The sequence below is a fragment of the Mauremys reevesii genome, linkage group 23, assembly GCF_016161935.1.
Source record: "Mauremys reevesii isolate NIE-2019 linkage group 23, ASM1616193v1, whole genome shotgun sequence".
Classification (NCBI taxonomy): domain Eukaryota; kingdom Metazoa; phylum Chordata; order Testudines; family Geoemydidae; genus Mauremys; species Mauremys reevesii.
In genome coordinates, this window is record NC_052645.1 from 9,369,306 (window position 1) to 9,388,658 (window position 19,353).

The 19,353-nt window shown below is 49.0% G+C and overlaps 1 protein-coding gene across 1 annotated transcript in view; it reads left to right on the top strand.

Moving 5' to 3' along the window:
* The first annotated feature begins 4,435 nt into the window (after positions 1-4,435).
* The window catches only part of PUM1 (pumilio RNA binding family member 1), a 157,533-nt gene continuing 142,615 nt past the window's right edge, over positions 4,436-19,353 (top strand). The window contains exon 1 of the mRNA XM_039511235.1: positions 4,436-4,647. The gene's annotated coding sequence lies outside the window, so the exon portion shown is untranslated. The remainder of the gene's footprint in view (positions 4,648-19,353) is intronic.

Sequence of the window (19,353 nt, forward strand, 5' to 3'; positions counted from 1 at the left end):
GCACTGCATGATACAAATGAGGGCAGCAGTGCAGGCAGGACTCTAGCATTGCAGATCATATGCTTTGGGGCTAAAATCCTTCAGAGGGGACTTTATGTTTCTCTTTTCATATTATATTAAACACAGAGGTGGGCCCAACCCCAAGCCCCTCCTCCCCTTTTAATCCAAACGCTGGGAATGTTCAGCTCCAGGTAAGGTGACCAGACAGCAAGTGTGAAAAATTGGGACAGGGTGGGGGGTAATAGGAGCCTATATAAGAAAAAGACCCAAAAATCAGGACTATCCCTATAAAATCGGGACATCTGGTCACCCTAGCTCCAGGCCTGGATGCTGGGGTCCATTGGTGGTTGAAAGGAAGGATGAGTGCTGCAGTGGTTTGGCTGGTGTTTTCAGGTTAACACAGTGTGACAGGTTTGATCACAGAAACCCCCTAGGAGCTGCCACCTGATGTGCCCAGACTACTTGTTTCCCTGCCAGCTCGGGACCCCAGCACCCTGTCTTGCTGACCCAGACACTCCCGTCTGCTCCAGCACAGACCCAGGGTCTGAATTACTTGCCCCAAAGCTGCAGGTTTACCTGAAAGCAGCTCACAGACATGTTCCTGTCTTTAACATTCAGATGCCCAACTCCCAATGGGGTCTAAACCCAAATAAATTCATTTTACCCTGTACAAAGCTTATGCAGGGTAAACTCATGAATTGTTCACCCTCTATAACACTGACAGAGAGAGATGCACAGCTCTTTGCTCCCCCAGGTATTAATACATACTCGGAGTTAATAAGTAAAAAGTGATTATATTAAATACAGAAAGTAGGATTTAAGTGGTTCCAAGTAGTAACAGACAGAACAAAGTAAGTCACCAAGCAAAATAAAATAAAATGCACAAATCTATGTCTAATCAAACTGAATACAGATAATCTCACCCTCAGAGATGCTTCAGAGAGTCTTTTCCTCAGACTGGAAACCTTTCAGGCCTGGGCACAATTCTTTCCCCTGGTACAGCTCTTGTTCCAGCTCAGGTGGTAGCTAGGGGATTCCTCATGATGGCTCCTCTCCCCCTTTGTTCTGTTCCACCCCTTTATATATCTTTTGCATAAGGCGGGAATCCTTTGTCCCTCTCTGGGTTCCCACCCCCTCCTTCTCAATGGAAAGACACCAGGTTAAAGATGGATTCCAGTTCAGGTGACATGATCACATGTCACTGCATGACTTCATTGCCCACTTGCCAGCACACAGGTAAACAGGAAGACTTACAGGTAAAATACATCCATCTGCAGACAATTGTCCTGGTTAATGGGAGTCATCAAGATTCCAAACCACCATTAATGGCCCACACTTTGCATAATTACAATAGGCCTCAGAGTTATATTTCATATTTCTAGTTCCAGATACAAGAGTGGTACATTTATACAAATAGGATGATCACACTCAGTAGATTATAAGCTTTGTAATGATACCTTACAAGGTACCTTTTGCATGAAGCATATTCCAGATACATTATATTCACACATTAGCATATTTGTATAAAGCCATATAAAGCCATATTAGCATATTTTTATAAAGCCATATAGACTGCAACGTCACACACAGAACAAGGGGGTGGTTAGGTCAAAGCCCGGGCTGGGTGCTGGTCCATTGGCTAGGGCGACATGCAGCACGTTACCAGTCGGGGACCTGGTACAGGTGTGAAGGACTCTCATTCCTGAAGCCTATTTTGTCCTTGACAGGTTGGTTTGGAAACCGTGCAGCTGGAGAGTGTCACAGGCCGAGGGCTGGAGTCTGAGCTGGGTCCCACCACTGTCAAGCCAGAGTCTCATTGGTGAAGTGGCTTCAGGTTTACACTGGGGTGATTCAGATTAAGGGAGAGATTAGAGCCAGTGGTTGGGGCACTGGCCTGGGCTGAGGGAGAGCCAGGTTCAAGTCCCTGCTCTGGCCTTCCTGGGTGATCTAGGACAATTCATTTCCCTTCTCTGTGCCTCAGTTCCCCATCTGTAAAATGGGGGTGATAATGCTCCCTACCTCCCCAGGCTCCTGGAGACACAATGTGTACAAGCACTACCCATTGAAAAATCATGGAGTGAAGCCCATATGACTGAGCTGGTCACAGGATATGGAGACTCAGACCAGAATCTGGTGCAAGTGGCTCTGGACAATGGAGAGATGGATTATTAGCAGCAGCTGGTGCAGGGTCCCAGTGAAGGTTTGTGTTAACGGCTTATAACTATGAATAATGATGATTGTGTTTTGCTGTCAGTGGGGTGGAGTGGGGGGGAGAATTTCCTGGTGTAGGCACTGGAGGAGATAGCCAGGAGGCTACCAGCCAAGGACCCCTTCCGAAGTCCCAGTAGAGAGGGTGACGGGCTTTTCAAAGAAATTTTCAGCCAGGTCTACTGAGCCTGTTTGATCTGGAGTTGCGAGTGCTGAGGACTCCAAAGTCCCATGATGCCATTCTCATAGTGACACCTGTCAGGGTAGAACAGCCCTCTAAAGAGGTGTTTGTTTCTGTCTAGATTGGATCCCAAGGAATGCAGCCAAGTTCTTTTAATCAGCACCTGTATAGCAGGCCATTGACATATTCCAAGGAGACGGAAGGCCAGATCCTGCTCTTGGGAATTTGCATTCAGCTCCGTGTACCACATCCCCAGAAGGATACTGACAAGCTGGAAGGGGTTCAGAAAAGAGCAACTGAAAAAAGGGCACTGGAGGGAACTGATTGATGATGAGAGGTTAAAGGAGCTAAGTATGTCTAGCTTGGCTAAGCCACAAGTAGGGGGAAGAGAAATCTGCCAGCACTGGGAGGGTATAAACACCAAGGATGGAGATAGCTGCAGTTAACATAAAATAAAGCTGAGATGGTCCAGGAAGCATTTGCGGGTCCCAGCCAGACCCACAAGGAAACAATATGAAAAAAGTGGTTGAAGATGCCAGGACGAGTGCAGGGGCAGAGATCTGAGCCCGTCCTCACTGGCTCAGCCTGGGGCTGATTCTCCTGTGCCCAGCGCCTCATACAATCACTGATGCCAGTGCGAAGTGGGCGTAAAATTGGAGCAGTCGTGTTCCATGCTCACTTTGGCAGCAGGGTAAATGCTGCAGGGCAAGGAAAGAGCAGGCTGCGTGTGCCTGTGTGTGAGGCTGTGACTATCAAGATGAGAAGCAGTGCAGCGGGTAAGTGCTAGTTACTGTGACCATGCAGAGAGTGGGGAGTCGAAACTAGCTGGAATTTGGTATATTATCCCTTCCCCCCTCTTTCTGTACCACCACTACATAGCATAGGCGCCGACTCCATGGGTGCTCCGGGGCTGGAGCACCCACAGAAAAAAATTGGTGGGTGCTGAGCACCCACAGGCAGCTCCCTGCCTTGCCCCGCCCCCCTGCGTCAGCTCGCCCCCACCTCCTCCGCGATCACGCTGCCACGTCCTGCTTCTCCCCCCTCCCTCCCAGTGCTTGCGCCATGAAACAGCTGATTCACAGGGCAGGGAGGGAGGGGGGAAAAGGGGGAATGCAGCGCACTGGGTGAAGAGATGGGGCTGGGGCCGGGATTTGGGGAAGGGATCCAATAGGGGCAGGGAGGGGTGGAGTTAAGGCAGGGACTTTGGGGATGGGGTTGGAATGGGGGTGGGGCCAGGGGCAGGGAAAGGGTGGAGTCAGGGTGGGGCCAGGGGCAGGGAAAGGGGCGGGGGCACAGGCACCCACCAGCCTGGAGAAAGTTGGCGCCTATGCTCCATATTATTATTTGTGCCTAAGGACCAGGACCCCACTGTGCTAGGTGCTGTACAAACACAGAGCAAAAAGATGATCCTAAATAATATCACAGCTCTGCTAAATCGTATAGCGGACATGCAGGCTTTGCAGGTTGGCTTCCTGCTGGAAAAATCAGTGATGTGGAGTCTGGGTATATTCTTAGTGTAACTTATCTGTTTACACTATGTACTCTAGTCCTGGAACAGAGGTGTAACAAACAGCATGCAGGCAATCTCCTCACTCAGGGGTTTCAGCCCAAACCCCAATGCCTGGTTCCCAGGGATCAGCTCTGCCTCAAGAATGGTCTCTATGAAAGAGAGAGAGGGAGCAAAGTCCCTTGTGCTTGCAACAGCTCCACCCAAAGAACCTACGTCACAAAACAGAAAACAATGCAGCATTTCTTCAACCACTAAAAACTTGCTTTTTGGGATGGGTCTACAAACCCCATGCTGTGCAACAAGGGGCTAAGGAGCTGCTGTGGGCTCAGCCAGCCCCGCCCCGCCCGGCCCTGCCCTACCCCGCCCCGCCACACCTGCAAAAGATGCACAGGCTGGAGGAGGAGTTAAAAGGGAGCAGAGTGGCTCCTTTGTGGGCAGGCCAGGGAGGAGAAAGGGCCTGTAATAGGCAGCTCCTATGAAAGGGGGTAGGTAGGTGGGTGGGTGCTTGCTTTCTTATCAACAGCTGCCTGAAGCTCCACCCCTGAGGAAAAGGAGGCCCCACTGCTGTTATATGCAGAGAGGGAAGCACTTTGCTCTCTCACATAGTGACTCAGTCTATCAGGGTTAATTTCCCTTGGTGTGTTTATGGACTGCCCCAGAAGGGGAGAGGCTTGGACCTGGCCTGGCTGAAGGGGACAAGGGGGATGGAGCTGCCAGGCCACACCAGGCTGTGAAGAGGCACCAAGTGGTGAGCTGACCCCCCCCCCCTTCTTGCTGCAGGCTGCAAACCTTGGACAACAGATGGGTGCTAGGAAGTGGCTTGGGGAGGGCAGCCTTAAGGTGCTCTTGGGGATCAGACCCCTTTGGTAGCCCTCACAGGGCCCGGGGCTGGAGCCTGGTGGAGTGGGAGGACCCCTACCACCCCCCACTCTGCATTTTAAAGGGCCTAACCCCTGATCGGTAGGTGATGCTCCCCATAAGTGCTGGCTGTTACACTCTCACGTTAAGAGAAAGAACTTGTAAAGATTGTTTCCCACACTGCCATCTGGTGACCCAGGCCTTGACAATACTTAATTCTTTACAGGGTTGTAGTTCCTTTTGCCCAAGGATAAAAAGATCCTTTTGCACCAATTGGTCTGAAAATATTATTTAGTGCTGTGCAGCTGTGTTTCACCCCAGAACTGGCTGCATTTCATTGATGGACTAAGGTGATCTGAAAAGTGCTTTTGGGGCTTACTTTTCCTCCTGCTCACATGGGTGTAAATCAGAACCAATTCAAGTCAAGAGAGTTACAATGAAGTGGGAACCAATGGGAGATACTGGAAAATCAGACCTGGAGAGTTCAAGGTATGCAAGGCACAAATGTATGAAAAATAAAACTGAGGTCCTATACTAGGGTGATGCCAAGAGTATAAAAACTCAGATCACTGAGGGTGTTAAAGGTCCCTTGTCATTTTCCCCAAAAAGTGAGAGCTAAAACTAGTCAAAACTTGTTCTGTGATTTGTACTTTTGTCAGAAATGCCCTTTATCTCAGCATTGTAACTTTTCACCAAAAGTGGGTTTTGTTTTTGTTTTTTTCCTGAAACAATTTCCTTTTGTTTTCTGGTTTTGAAAGAAGAAATGCTTAACCATTTTTTTTTTTAATCTCTGAATTTTTTTTTTTTAAATCCCATCATGGGTCTAAACTGCCCACAAAACTCATTTTTTCAAATGTTTCATGTCTCAGAAATGGAAAACAAGAAACCAAAAATGTCGGTGGGAAAAAATGTGAATAAAAATTCCACCAAAAAAGGTGAAAAAATAAATGCAAATGATTTTGAAGTTTTCAAAATGTTCCATAATAATATTTTTAATTTTTCAAGCAGTTCTAATCAGGATGTAAGCTGATGTTCCAGTCCAATTTTGAATTCATATAATTATATTTGGTTTCCCGATATTCCCTGTGGAAATTCAAATAGAAAATGCAGGGGTCCTGTATCTGTCCTGAACTGTTACTGCTGCTGTTAAGCAGCTGCCACATTCCAACTAAGAGCTGGCTGCATTGCAACACTGGGTCAAGTCATTTCTCTGCAGTATGTAGTTCATAATACACTCTGGGGTCCATGCTATTCTCCTTGGGCCAAATTCTCTGCTGGCACAACTCCATTGAAATCAACGAAGCCAGCCAATAATTTAGCCTATAATTCATATCCTAGCTGCTGGTTGGATGCTTTCATTGTGTGTCTGAACTCCGGTATGAATCATGTAATGTGTTGCCTGGGTAGACTTCATTATAGTGCCTTTGATGTGCCCATCATTAAACCTAGCCCATTATTTGGCTGGTGGGTGTGTTATACTTGCAAACAACCTGTTTCTCTTGTGAAATGTGTAACGCTGACTATAAATATATTTCTGACTTCCTCTGACGAACCCAATCCCAGGCTTCCCTTGGCTGGGGGAATGAAGCAACCAGTGAGCTCCAGGGTTTATGCAGCATTCGATGGTTACTTCCATATTGTGCGTGTGGCAGCTGACGGTGGTGGGGTGGGAAAACATTTAACAAGGCCTTGAGAGGCAGCGTGGTCCCATGTGTTGAGCACTGGAATGGGACGTAAGTCTCAGTCTTAATCCTGATGCTGCCACTGTCCTACTGTATCCCCACGGGCAAGTCGCTTCTCCTGTTTGCCTTCCCATCCTTTGGCTGTTTTGTGTATTCAGGCTGGAAACTCTTCAGGCCCAGGGCTGCCTCTCGTTACGTGATGGGGTCATGATGCCAGCTGGGCACTCTAAGGGGTAATGTTTATGAAATGGACATAGGAGCTGAATTTTGGAGCTGTTGCATTGCCAGTGAATCCCAGTAGCTGAGGGGTTTATCTTCCACTTCTTACTTCCTGCTGGAGCAAAAATTCAACTTGTTTTAATAATAGGGAGGAAAAGTCTTTGAAATGAGCATGGAGTAAAGAATGGAACAGTCCCCAGTCTCCCTGCAGATGAGGAGCCCATCCTACCCGACAGTTCTATATAGCAATATCCGCCAGTAACCAGTCCGCCCTGCAGAAACCCTCAGTCTGACTCTCGCCACATGGCTCAGAGCCACAAATGTGCTTTTTCCAGACTTGTGACAATTAAATCTTTGCAGCACCTGATGCCATCGCACATTCTCTCTATTGAGAGCCAGACAGGCCACCACTCCTGGCTTCTTTGCACTCCCTGGAGTTCAGCCCCACATCTGCTCTCTCAAATCCAGATTCTTACGAAGGCCTTTCACTTCTTCCTCTAACACCTGCCCCCTCTTCGCCTGTGCTGTTAAACCCTTGGCCTATGCCATGCTGCAGTTCCTGTTCCCAAGACTGCCTCTGGCCTGCCTGTATCTCATTCCTTGCCTCTGCAGTCCATCCCAAAGCTCCGGGTTGCAGCATCTTCCTTTCCTACCACATCACTCTTCCTCGCCCATCCTCAGCACACATTCCACATGTGACAAATCAGCCTCTCTCTGGGGACTGAACTGGGAGGCTTCCATAGCTAACGCCACTACAGCTTCAGTTAAAGGACTGAAGTTGATGGGAGCGCCGGGTGATTCAGGCCACAGAAAAGGGGGCGGTTGTTGTACTTTAAAGTATTCCCCCTGAAAAGATCCTATACAGTACTTTAAGTACAACCCGGTTATGGTAGCATCTAGGAAACCCAATCAAGGATCGGCCCCACTGTGCTAGGTGCTGTACAGAGAAAGAACAAAGACAGACCCTCTCAGACAGCATGGGCCAAACAGACAGAGTGGGATTGGGAGGAAGAGGTGACAACAAAGCCAATCTACACTAGAGATTTCTGCCGGCATAGCTGTGTCAGTCAGGGGGTTGATGAGACGTGAGCTGTGACTGACAGAGCTGTGCCAGCAGAAGCCCCTCGAGTAAACGCAGGTCTACTGGCTAAGCCATGCTTTTACTGGCATAGCTTAATTTGCCCGAGAGTGGGTGGTGTAATAAGCGATACCAGTAAAAGTGCAGTTTTGCCAGTCTAAGCTGCATCCACAGGAGGGGTGCTTTGCCTGCATAGTGTGTTGTTAATAGTTATTTATTATCTGTCTTGCCATTGCGCCTAAGAGTCCTGTTTGCGGGCCGGGCCCCATTGTGCTAGGTGCTGTATAAACACAAAACAAAGAGGGGGTCTCTGCCTGAGGGAGCTTACAGTCTGAGTCCTCCAGTATTCCTATCTTGGGAAAACCCTCCTAGGGCAGACATGGTGTGATGGGTTCCCCAGCGTGCAACCTGAACTGTGCAACCGCTGAGCCCTCTGTCCCGGGCTCCCTCTCACACCGTGATGCTGTTGCTAAGCCACAAACCTCTGCCAGGTACTGTACTTCCAGCCAGCCACAGGCAGGGACACACCCAGCTGAGTTACATGAATGCTTCTCTCAGCCACTCATGAACTAACAATAGAGGCTCCAGCCAGTTCCCCTGAGCTCCCCAGCTTAGGACCCAGAATTGTACTGTCCTGCCCTGGTCAGAAGCCTGACCGGTGTGTGTTTATAACCCAGTCCGCCCCTCCCTCAGTGTGGAGAGGACATGCACCAGTTTTTGTTCCTGAGCAGATTTCCCGAGCATATCAAGCAAAATACACCATTCTAGGTAAAACATTAAACAGGTTTGTTAACTACAGAAAGATTAGATGTTGAGTGATCATAAGAGGTAGGCATAAAGGATAGAGATGGTTACCAAATAAAATAAAACAAATGCACAATCTAAGTTCTCTAAACTAAACAGGATTTGAGTCACGCAGTGTCCCACCCTGATAGACAGTACAAGCAGGTTACAGATCTTCCATACACCGGCTGGAACTCTCCTCCAGCCCGGGACCACCTTCCCCCTTTCAGTCTTTGTCCTCCAGATGTGCTTCCAAGTGTTGAGTTGTGGGAGGGGTGAGGCCAAGTGATGATGCCACGTCCCCTCTTTTATAGTTTCTTCCAGCCTCCTGGAAAGATCTTTGCAGGTGACATGGGGGTCCCGTCCCGCCCTCATTGGTCAAGCATTCTCCATTGTCTACGTGCTCTCTCTGAGAAGTCTCCATTGTATACAGTGCCTAGGATAGTGCTGTGAGTGTGGATTCTCTTTAATGCGCCATCAGCGCATCTGGCTGCTCCATTGTTGTACCTAAAAGGCTGGTTGTGGCTGTTCTTAACCTGACAACATATTTCAGTAACACACACCTAGCAAAACTTCATAACTTCCCATACAATGACAGCACATGCAATCCAACAGGATATTGATATTCACCAGATCAAGACTTTTCAGATGGTACCTCACATGGCACACCTTGTACAAAACCCATCCTAATTACATGACAGTGGTCAGCGCGGGGGCTCCAGGGTGCTGCTTGGAGGCACAGAGTGCTGCACGTGCCTTACGAGTTCATTTCCTTTTTAAAAACTAAATTTTGCAGAGGCCTGGGATGGCTCTGGGCATTGGCCTGCATTCTGAGCACTGAAAATTGAAGGCCATCTCTTCTCTAGCCTTGGCTATGTGGCTAGAGCAAGTGTCTTTACAGTCAGCCAGCTCACCTCGCCCCTCGTTCTGCCATTACTCTGTTTTACTTTGCCTCAACTGTAATCGAAGAGTCCAGCCATCTCTTGCAGCTTTACTGTGAAGAAATCTTCTGTCGTCGTCGTAAACAAGAAGCGCGTGATGAAAAGTGAGTTATTTTATTTAACCCAAGCAAAAGAAATGAAATAGAGGAGCAGGAACAAAGGACTAATTTACTCGGCGAAGAAACGGCATTCCCCTCCTGCAGCCGCAGAACTACTGCGCCTCACAGATGTGCCACAGTAAAAAAAAGCCGCTTTTCACAAAATCAGACAAAGGCCTAGCGATTCTTTTCAGGGCCCCCCTGTAGATCTAGTGCTTCTCTGCACACTCCCTCAGCCAAACTCCGATTTTTTTAGGGGGAGAGAGAATCCAGCCCAGCTGATTGCTGTGTACGAACTCATCAATACAGAAGCAGAAGAGAAGAAGGAAACATCTGTTTTGGGGAACATATAGGAACTCTGTGAGGTGAACAAAGACCTGTGCATTGTGGTGGTGGTTTCCCTGGGTGGGTGGGTTTTAAAGAGATGCCATTAGAGGAAATGAAAGGATGGAATAGAAACGAGTCCAACAGGGTGAAATGACTGAATCGCAACAAAGGTATTTTTATGCTTCGGGGGAAGTTTTCGTCAGCATTTGTTAGTGTCCAGTGTTAAATTGCTTTACAGAGACATCTCCGTGGCTCGTTTTTTTAATTCCACCTAATCTAGCTGGATATTTTAGGTACTCACACAGCCGCCATGACTGTTGTATCACAGCCCTTCACAATCTTTATTCACAACTCCCCTCTGAGGCAGGGCAGGGCTGTTATCCTCATTGTACAGATGGGGAACTGAGGAACAGAGAGGCTAAGGGACTTGCTCAGGGTCACACAAGATGTCTGTAGCAGAACAAACAACGAGGAGTCCTTGTGGCACCTTGGAGACTAACATTTATTTGGGCATAACTTTCCTGGGCTATAACCCACTTCATCAGATGCTTGGAGTGGAAAATACAGTAGGAAGGTCTAAATATACAGCACATGAAAAGATGGGCGTTGCCTTACCACGTGGGGGGTCAGTGCTAACGAGGCCAATTCAATCATGGTGGATGTGGCCCATTCCCGACAGTTGACAAGAAGTTGTGAGTATCAACAGAGGGGAAATTATTTTCCCACTCCTGGTCTTTATTCAGGCCTAATTTGGTGGTGTCTAGTTTGCAAATTAATTCCAGTTCTGCAGTTTCTCGTTGGAGCCTTTTTCTGAAGTTTCATTGTTGAAGAATCGCCACTTTTAAGTCTGTAATTGAGTGGCCAGGGAGATTGAAGTGTTCTCCGACTGGTCTTTGAATGTTATAATTCTTGACGTCTGATTTGTGTCCATTTATTCTTTTGCGTAGAGATTGGTTTGGCCACCTTACATGGCAGAGGGGCGTTGCTGGCACATGATGGCATAGATCACATGGATAGATGTGCAGGTGAATGAGCCTCTGAAGGTGGCTGATGTGGTTAGGTCCTATGATGATGTCCCTTGAACAGAACAGAGACTTGCACCCACATCTTCTCAGTGATAGGCTAGTACACTGACCACTGGACCATCCTTCCTCTCTAAGTGTTGTACCTCACCAACGCCAGGTGCTAGGGTCATGGGCTCAGCTGCTTGAGGATGCAGTGCAAGCTTTACGTGTGAGTGACCCAAATCTTGCACTAAGCATGTGGAAACAGCTCCTAGCCTTCCCATTCCACCAGCCTGGGCTCCCTCACCCTGTCCTGCTGCACACACACAGCTAGGGACACCCCCAGCTGTAGAATCACAGAGTTGGCAATCAGCTCTGCATGGGAAGACACAGCTGGGGAATTGCCCGGCCCTCAAGTGCACACACCCTCTGGAGTATAAACCCAAAATGATACGTTGGGCGCTGTACAGAGATCTATACAGCTTAAGCTATGAAATTCGTTCCCTCCCTCAGTGTGGAGGAAGATATGTACAGCTTCCCCCTTCCCCCTGCAGTTATGAATTGCACAAACTGGGTTTTAGAATAAACAAAAAATAAGTTTATTAACTACAAAAGATAGATTTTAAGTGATTATAAGGAATAGCAAACAGATCAAACCCGAGCGAGCAAACAAAACAAGCAACTTAAGCTTAATACACTAAATTAACGGGTTAAAAGTAGCAAATTCTCACCCTAAATGTTGTTTCAAGCAGGTTGCAGAGTTTCTTGAATGTAAACTGCACTGGTAGCAGCTCAAATCTCCAGGGATTCCTTTTACAGGCTCAATCTTTCTCGCCTGGGCTCAGCCCCATCCCCCGCACTTAATTCCTTTGTTTCTTCAGGTGTTTTCAGCAGTCTCTCTTCCTTAGGCGGGGAGCATGGGCGATGGGTGGAGCCCCACATCTAGGAGGCTAGACCAGGCTCTGCCCCTTCCGACCCCCTCCACCCGGAGGATCCCTGAAACCCCCCTCCGCAGCCAGAGGAGCCCCAAGACCCCCTCGGTCCTGCAGCTGGAGCCCCGAGATGCCCTCTCCAGCCTCATGGCAGGTGTGGTGTGAGAAAGCGCTATGTGTAGGAATTTGCTACATTAGATAGCAGTTTTTTACAATCCCTTACATATGAGTAACTGCTACAGGTAGCACTTTCTTCTACCACGCTGGAGACACTGCCCAGAGGAGCCCTGAGACACACACATACACACCCCGGTCGGAGGAGCATCAGGCTGTTCAAAGCCCCGAGCCACCCCACCTGCCCGGAGGCTCTTTGACTCCTCTAATTTAGCTGGGGAACCACACCAAGGTGCCTAGAAGATTTAGGGCCAGATCCTCAAAGGTATTTAGGCACCTAACTCCCATGGGTTTGAGGGTCTGGGCCTTAGGATGCTCAGAAAATGGGATCGTCATTCCCTCACCCCGACACCAGATGCACGCAAAATGACAGCTGTCCAGGTCCTCAGTTTTCTGCCTCATCCCGAAGACGGCACCATCAGCAGCACAGAACCCCCTGACGCCACCCAGGGGCCCTGGTTGGGTGCTGACGCAGAGGGAAGAGCGCCACCTACCGAATCACCATCGGAAAGACTGGCACGGCGATGGGCTCTGAAAGCGTTAGAGGGGGGTGAACGTGGATTGACAAAGACCACGACATATCAGAGTTGAGCGCAGCCATGCAGTCCTGATCACTGGTTGGGTTCGAACCGCTGACTGACAGACATTTGATTTCTAGATGTGCAGTTATGGACTCATTTAAATGTTCCCCGCTTGCTGGGGTGTTCCCAAGTGATGGCTTGAGATGGGCGCGTGCCAGGGATCCTAGCTGCTGCACGGACAGAGCGGGGTGATGATTTCCATAGGGCCTGCTTGCTTGCCAGGAGAATCGGAATTTTCTGAAACACACAGGAGCTAAATATTCCAGTGCCGCCGTCCTGGCCGTAACTGCCCCCCGCCAGCAGCACCACCATGAGGCCATTGTCTAACAAAGCACTGCTCTACGCTCAGGTTCCTCAGGGAGTCCGTCCAGACTCCTAATCCACAGCAATGTCCATGTAGATCTTCTTAGCTCCCAAACTCCCACAGCATGCTGACTAGCCGGGGGACCTGCAAAGAGAACAGGCATGAAAGGTCAAGTAGGGGTGGGAGTGTGGTTGGAGCAGTGGCCTGGCTAGCAGCTCACGGGGTAGTCTTTCTCGGATGAGCTGTTTTCCCCTCTGCGGCTCAGTTTCCAAATCCATAGAGAGACTAATATTCCCCCCACCCCCTCTTCCAGGGAGCTGCGTCTATTGTTTGTATGAGATCCCTGCACCTTCTCTCCCACTTCACGTCACCTCTGGGCAATGCATGTAGTGGTGATCACTGCAACTGGGTATGATGTGTGCTCCTTCCCCACCCCACCCCACCCCATGCCACCCCAGCTCCACTGCCCAGGGGGAAAGGGAAGTGGAGCCTTAAATCTGTGTTCACCCCTCTGTTCCTTATGGGATTTCAAATGCTGTTGCTGGCAACAGTCTCCTTTGCTCCCTGGGTGCTGCGAGCACAAAGGCTGAGATTGTGCCATACGTGCTGCGCTCTCTCAGGGAGACTTTGCTTTTGTTCTCTCCTGTTCAGTTGTTTCTGCTTCGACCATCTCTACACACCCAAGCTGCACGTCTTTCACTGTACCAGCAATACTGTCCATGTGCATTGGCCAAACCGGACAGTCTCTACGCAAAATATCAAATGGACACAAATCACACGTCAACCTCCCTGGCCACTCAAATACAGACCTAAAAGTTGCAATACTGCAACAAAAAAACTTCAAAACCAGACTCCAACAAGAAACTGCTGAATTGGAATTAATTTGCAAACTGGACACCATTAAATTAGGCTTGAATAAAGACTGGGAGCGGATGGGTCATTACACAAAGTAAAACTTTCCCCATGCTAATTTTTTCCCCTACTGTTACTCTCACCTTCTTGTCAACTGTTGGAAATGGGCCATCCTGATTATCACTACAAGTACTTCTGTTCTTTTTACTGTCCCTCATGGGGATGCTGCGATCCTCCTCTGGGCTCAACCCTGTCCCCATTGGAGGCGAGGGCAACAGGAACAGACCCTCTGTGAGCGGGAAACAGATTGAAGACAGACTTACTATAGGGTCAGTAGGGTTGGACCAGTTGCTTGGCAAAGGGCCGTGATGCAGTACAACATGGGAGCTACCCGGGCTAAAGGCTGGTCCTCTGGCTCCTGCATGCCAGGGTGGCAGGGAGGTAGGAAACAAGTTAGAGATGGCCAGGGCTGCCCAGAGGGGGGGCAAGTGGGGCAATTTGCCCCGGGCCCCACAGAGGCCCCCACGAGAATATAGTATTCTATAGTATTGCAACTTTTTTTTATGGAAGGCCCCCCCGAAATTGCTTTTCCCCAGGCCCCCTGAATCCTCTAGGTGGCCCTGGAGATGGCCCCTTAAACACCTGGCACAGCGATACCCTGCCTCCATCACCTTGGATGCGACACTTGGGCTGTGCACACTGACTCGCCTCTCTGCTGGCGTGAATCCGGAGTAACCCGTGGAAGTCAGTGCAGTCAAGCTGTGGTAAGCGAGGAGAGAATTAGGTGGGGCTACAGTCCTGGAAGAGACTTTTAACATCTTTCCTGCTTCACCCCCACCCCACCCCCCCACGCCCACCCACCTTACCTGTCTGACCCATTTCCAGCCTCTTCAGGGCTTTTGTTTTCACTGACAGCTCCTCCCGGTGAGCGAATATTTATTGTAACATTCCCCATGAAGGTGGACTCAGCAGCACGCTGCCCACTCCAAGCCATGGGAGCCAGCAGATTTTATACCAGCTCTTGTCGCCTGGGTGCAGATTATCCAGCTGACCCCACATCTGCAGCTTCCTCCTCCTCTTAGGATCATTTTGGGTCAGATTCTGAGAGGCACCATTGTGACATAGCTGGGTACAATCCAGACCAATGAGTAGCTGGGTCACCCCTGCCCGTAACTTGGGGGGGCCCTTTGCAAGGCCTTGCTGGGGCAGCCTCCAATGTGGACTGCTCACAAACAGCCTCCAGCTTGTAAGTCACTCCCAGCTCCATCTGTGTGTGCTGCAGCAGTCAGCCGAACCTGGGTTCTTACCAGCCTTAAAGGGTGACTGCAACACACCTCCAGTCCCAGATATCCCCCAAAAGCAGATGTCCTGTGCTGCCCAGCCCTCTGCCGGACAGTGCAGCTACACAGAGTCCGTTATTCCTTTAAGGGAATAATGTGCACACAACTTGTTACTCCAAATGGAGTAACCCAGATACTAAAACTTGAACACACTGGATTAGATAAAACAATCAAACAGGTTCATTAACTACAAAGAGAGATTTTAAGTGAGTAATGAGGCATAAAAGTCAGAAGTGATTACAAGAAAAAGAAAGATAAAATGCCTGCTGGTGCCTAACGCAACAAACCATGTTAGATTTAAAGCAAAGTTCTCTCACCACATGCTTTCAGCAATCCTACTGACCAAACTCTTTAGGTCGGGACCCCGCCCCTAGAGTCCAGCGGCTGCTTCCTTTGTCTCTTCAAATGCAGTGAATGTGGTGGGCTGGGGGAGAGAGAGGTGTCTTGGGGTGTCTGCATCTTCTTTTTATAGCCCTGTCCCCCCTTGGAGAAGCCTTTCCGGCTGAGAGTGAGGCGACAGGCCGTCTGTGTGGCAGGAAGCTCCAGGCTGTTTCTTTGTTAAGATGTAGATTTTGTCCTTGCCCCATTTCCTGCCAAAGAACAGCAGGTAATGGCCCATCTGCCTTGTTTACACCTGGCTGAGGGGTCAGCTTGTCCTTTGACTGAGGAACTGGTTTGACCACTCCCCAGACTTATGTGGAAAACGTACTTTTAGTCATGATCTCAGCTTATGTTTATAACCACATATAACGCAGCTACGTGCATTTTACCATGACGTTATTGATCAGCAAATTATGAGTTTTTACATAATGCCTCACAACGATGATGCCTTGTGCAAACGTTATTACAACTGTGTGACGGTTGTGAACACAGGTATATTCTATCATAACCATATTTCAGAAATACTCCCATTGACTTCAGTGAGACAACTCAAGGGCTATGGCCATGCAACCTGCTGGTGAGTGTACATGACGGGTCCTCGTCTGGGCCCAATGCACCAAGGATGTGAATCTGTTCCAGCCCCAGTTACTACTTATGATGAAAAAACTGTTTACAAACCATATAGACAGAAGTCACATTGTCTGTCACTTGAGCGTGGTCGCCTCTGGGGTGGGGCACAGTCCCCAGTAAATAATGGGATTGCAAACCAGTTTAGGACGGAAACCCTGGAGTTTGAACTTGTCTGTTTATCCTAATTAGTAGAAAGGGCCCTGGGTGTCATTGATCAGAGGTCTCTACTGAGCTGTCTGCAACGCGCAGCAGCGGTCCAAGAAGCAAGCAACATGTTGGGATGCATAAGGAACAGGATGGAGCATATTCCAATACCCTGTGTGCAGGACTGGTCACCTCATCTCAGAAAGGATCCTGAAGAATTATAGGAGAGTTCAGAGAAAAAAAACAAGAATGGTCAATGGCCTGGAAAAACTCCCATTGAAGAGAGACTGAAGAGACTGGGCAGAAAGCAGCTGAATAAGTGGGAACGTGATAAAGGTCTGTAAGATCTCTCTCTCTCTCTCTCTCTCTCTCTCTCTCTCTCTCTCACACACACACACACACACACACACACACACACACACACACACACACACACACACACACACACACACACACACACACACACACACACACACACACACACACACACACACACACACACAGAGTCAAGGTTGCAGAGTCAAGCACTCCAAAGGAAATTCTGGATTTTAGTTGCCTTTGCAAGCATAATTCAGCCCACTTCTGCAGATACAGTCTATGCTGACATATTTTTTCCACAGGACCCTGCCTCCCTCGGTGCACAGGAAGGACGTGTTCAACCAGTGACCAGCTAGTCTATATTTTGTTTTCTCCCTATTGGTCAGTGTGTGGCCCAGGCCTCATTTCCTGCACACCATTCATACCCTGCTTTGGAGACAACATTGTTCATTTCCTCACAGGCTTTTCTGTCACGCCCATCGCTACAGTACCAGAGTGCTGCACAAACAATGGCTTTATGTTCCCAGCGACCCAATGAGGGGAGGGGAGGGTGTCATCCTCATTCTATAGCTGGGGAACTAAGACCCAGAGACGCAGATCTCAAAGGTATTTAGGTGCCTGACTTCCATTGAAATCAGCAGGAGTTAGGAGCCGAAACACCTTGGAGGATCTGGACCAGAGAAATTAACATCAAAGGGATCCACTAATTTTGGGTGCCCAGTTGGGGACACCTAGGACCTGACTTTTTGCACTATGTGGCACTTTGTGAGATCAGAGCACAGCCCTCACAGAGCTCAGTTGCAGCCTCATTGCTTAGCACATCTGCAGATCACACCCCCAGGTGCATCAAACCCTGAAAATGAGCCGCACACAATGAGGCCAGGTCTACACTCCCAGCGCTTTGCTGGTGCAGCTACAACACTATACAACACCGGCAAAGCGCTTCTAGTATGGACACCGCTTAGTTATACCAGCGAAACAGCCCTTTTACCAGCATAGCTAATTCCAGTACCCCAGAGTGAAACAAGTTTAACAGTAAAAATGTGGGTTTGCCAGGGATCAGATAATTTTATGGAGGGGATGGTATGAATGGGATAGCCTAATTTTGGCAATTAATTGATCTTTGATTATCAGCAGGTAAATATGCCCAATGGCTTGTGATGTGATGTTAGATGGGGTGGGATCTGAGTTACTACAGAGAATTCTTTCCTGGGTGCTGGCTGGTGCGTCTTGCCCACATGCTCAGGGTTTAGCTGATCGCCATATTTGGGGTCGGGAAGGAATTTTCCTCCAGGGCAGATTGGCAGAGGCCCTGGAGGTTTTTTGCCATCCTCTGCAGCATGGGGCACGGGTCACTTGCTGGAGGATTCTCTGCACCTTGAGGTCTTTAAACCATGATTTGAGGACTTCAGTAATTCAGACATAGGTTAGAGGTTTGTTACAGGAGTTGGTGGGTGAAATTCTGTGGCCTGCGTTGTGCAGGAGGTCAGACTAGATGATCGTAATGGTCCCTTCTCACCTTAAAGTCTATGAGTCTGAGTCTCATCATGCCCCTGAGACAGGTCTGCTGGCAAAAGTCGGTAGTGTAGACATGGCCCTTAGTGGCCACTGGTGAAAAATTTGGTTTAAGTGACCTACCCAGCATCACATAGGAACCCTGGGGCCAAGGCAGGGGTAGCATCCCATTCTTCAGAGCAGCATTCAACCGCTTTAGCCATCCCATTCTTTCTTTTCCTGCGGTCCCCTGCCTCATTCCCTGCACACCTTCCAACTTCTGCAACAAGCGAGGCAGGGTCCCACAGTTGTCTTCTTCACTGACCAATGCTGAATCATCCCCAGAGCAGGTCCATCCTGTGTACTGAATGAGGCAGAGGTCCTGTGAAAAAAATAGTCTATGATTGTGTAATTGAAGACTCGGTCATAATGCATACACACCCGGGGTCGAATTAAGGTTGCAAAGACATCTCCTAACTTCTGAACGGTTGACTTTGCAACCTTAACAATGTTCTTTTAACAAAGATTAAGGGGTGTGTAATTTCCGAGGTTTTCAAAAAAGCAAACTGAAAAACCCACAGAAATTCCATCTGGTGGCACTGTCCAGGGCGGCTGGCCCTTCTAAAGGGAGATAGGTCTCAGCACCCCTTTGATGCAGCTGATTTGTTTCCTCAGGTGGAGAGACTGAATCGAGTCACATGACAGGCACTCATGTGATTGAACCTGGTCTTTGACGGATGTCTACACAGCGTGCAGGATCCCATGACAGTGAGTGTCAGAGCCTGGGTGCACGGACACAACCTCATGGGGCTCGCGCCACAGAGCTACAAATGACTGTGTAGACACTCAGGCTTGGCCTCTGAAGCCCCTCCCCGTGCCTAGGTTTCAGAGCCCAAGACTCAGCCCAAGCCCAAATGCACACACAGCTATTTTTAGCATTGTAGCATGACCCCCACAAGCTCAAGTCTGTAGACCCAGGCTCTGAGACTCATAAGAACGGCCACACTGGGTCAGGCCAAAGGTCCATCTAGCCCAGTATCCCGTCTTCTGACAGTGGCCAATGCCAGGTGCCCCAGAGGGAATGAACAGAACAGGGAATCATCAAGTGATCCATCCCCTGTCACCTATTCCCAGCTTCTGGCAAACAGAGGCTAGAGACACCAACCCTGCCCATCCTGGCTAATAGCTATTGATGGACCTACCCTCAATGAATGTATCTAGTTCTTTTTTGAACCCTGTTATAGTCTTAGCCTTCACAACATCCTCTGGCAAAGAGTTCCGCAGATTAACAGTGCATTTTGTGTGAAGAAATAC